This window comes from Corvus moneduloides, chromosome 1 (assembly GCF_009650955.1).
Source record: "Corvus moneduloides isolate bCorMon1 chromosome 1, bCorMon1.pri, whole genome shotgun sequence".
In the NCBI taxonomy this organism is placed as follows: domain Eukaryota; kingdom Metazoa; phylum Chordata; class Aves; order Passeriformes; family Corvidae; genus Corvus; species Corvus moneduloides.
In genome coordinates, this window is record NC_045476.1 from 46,911,966 (window position 1) to 46,914,623 (window position 2,658).

A 2,658-nucleotide genomic window follows, 5' to 3' on the forward strand; every position below is an offset into this window, starting at 1 on the left:
CATTTTCTACAATGACAAGATTCACCAGCGTGATGAGACTATTTCTCCAAATCAGTAGCAGCTGAACAGCAGGGGCTGCTCTCTGTTCCTGCCAGTGCAGGCCAATATCACATTTACTCCATTATTTGTAGAACATATGTTTATATGGGTTAATATTTCTGGGGTGTTATTTTTGCCTTCAATTATGGCAGAGTCAGATCCAATAACAGACTTTAAGGTGAAACTGATGTTTCACTAAAAGACCATGAAACTCTTTAGAAAGAGACTTCCAAAAGATTCTTAACTGTCAACAGGAAGGGGATGTGAACAACTTTCCTGATTTCTTGGCTTAGAAATGTCATTTATTGCAAGGTAAGAAAGGACTTCTTGCTCACAGTACCAGAGGTTACCACTATGGTGGGGAGGTATGAAATAATTACTCTTGTCCATGTTTCGGGGCAGTGTGTGTGTGTTTCGTCCTGCTGTTCAAGTGGGTGAGCCCACACAATTAGAGAGATGTGCCCTTGCCCCACAGCACTCAGGCTGAGTGTAACAGGGGATGACAGAAGGAGGTTAGAGGGAAAAGAGGATGATTACAGAAGCAAAGGATTTCAAAATGCCTTTTGTTAAATGGACATTTTGGTGCAGGTCTGAGGAGGGGTTTGTGAAAGAGATGTAATTTGGGCTGCAGAAAGCCTCTGCATTAAGGGAAGAAAAGGGTGTACCAGTTTATAATTCATGAAATGATTCAGAAGTCGTAAGAAAAACATTTAAAGGCTTCTCAGAATCTTTTCATCATGGCACTGTTAAAATACACAGGAGCCTAGTGCATTGGCTATCTTAGGGCACCAGTACTTCCTGATAGCAATGTATTGCACATTCCTAGGAAAACCCTGCTTCTTTCAAGCATCAAGCTCTGACATGTCAGCTGTGATCTCTGTGAACACAAAACCCCCTTGGTGTTATTTTTTATGACAAGCACGCTCTCCTATTTACATTCTAGAGTGAACAAACAAGGAAGCATTCCTTGAAATACGGGTACTCAGAAAGAATCTTCCTCTCATTTGAGGAGGAGGAATTGAATGAGACATCCCCTCTGGGTGTGCAGTGGCTGCACAGGGGGCCAGTGATGGCAGCTGGTGGTGGCACTGCACAGAACAGAAGCACAGCCCTAAGTGGATGAGGCTGTAGGCAGCAGAAGGCACAAACTTAGGGGCAAAGCCTCATCACAGTACTGTCCCCAAAAGGCAACTCTTAAAGGTCCATCAATCAGAGTCACCCCTCCTGATGGAAAACAGAGCCTGTCCCTAAGTTCCATGTGTTCCGAGTGGCAGCAGGTATGGCCTGTTCTCTTCGATGCCCAGGAAGCGCTGGCATTATTTCATTTATCAGCTTCTGACACAGGCCCAGGAGCAGCTCTGTGCTTCACTCAAAGCAAGGGCCTGGCCTTTCCCAGCAGGACTGCCTCTCTGCACTGTAAGGATGAGGTGCACATGGATGTAGCAGTAAGTATCTCCCAGGCTGTACAACATACCAGACTGATAATAAGAGGGTACAACTGGAGTATGCTGGAGTTGAAGTGACTTCTCTGGAGAGAACTACAGCTGGGCTCGAGGCGTTTTTAGCCAACCACAGGGACATTATGCTTGAAAAACAAAGTGCTTCACACCAACTATTGCAGCAGGCTGGGAAGTGGCTGGTGGGTTCAGTGTCTCTGCAATGTCTATTTAATGCAGAACAGGGAGACAATGATGGCAAGGAACTTGCTGTATTTCCTAGTTAACTATGCCTGAAACACGTAACTCAAGGAAAGGAGCCACCAACAAAGGGAAGGCCTTATCTGTGTAACGTTCCACTAATTCAATATTAATTTAGCACTTTTGATATTGTTCCTGATTGATGTCTTCAAATGTACAATAGGAAGCTCTACCACTTAAGTACTTGAACTGTCCATGCAGATAATTAACAAACTCCTTACAGATTTTTGTTGGTTTCTTTATTTCTATGATGAGTTTCTCTAAAAGTTGGACAAAGAAGCTTCATTTAGGAAGGCTCAGGTATTGGCCATTACACCTCGAGGTGTAACAAGAGCAACCTTTCCAGAGACTTTTCTCCAAGCAGTACATCCTGGAGTCCCCTAAAACTCTGTACTTCATGCAGCAGGACTGGGGAGATGCATCATCTTGGCTGCTGCTCGCCAGTGCTGCTTTTGAGGACACAGCCCATGCAAGCACAGTTTTAGCTGAACAACCTCCATACGGGCATGGATACAGGTTCAGGGGAGGAATTCCTAAGACTGCTGCACTCAACACTTTCAACTCAGGGCTGAACAGGATTATGAGAAAATGTCAACACAACCAACTTACTTACATAAACCACATAAAAGGTGGGGTTTTTACTTCTGACAAACGGCAAGAGAAGGAAGTCACAACACAGCAGCTCCTCTTCTATAAAAATAGTAAATGTAGAACTGGGGAGGGAAGTGTGTCACGTCATTTGGAGCAGATTCAGAAGTTGTGGCCTGAATTATCCTTACAAACAGACCTGGCATTGCTGCACAATTAATTCTCTACAAGTGCTGAATCAGGCACTGAAAGTCTTTTAAAAGCTGACTAACAAAGCAAGTGTACAAAGTGAAAATATGCTGCTACCCATAAGAAAAAGCAAACCATCAAAAAA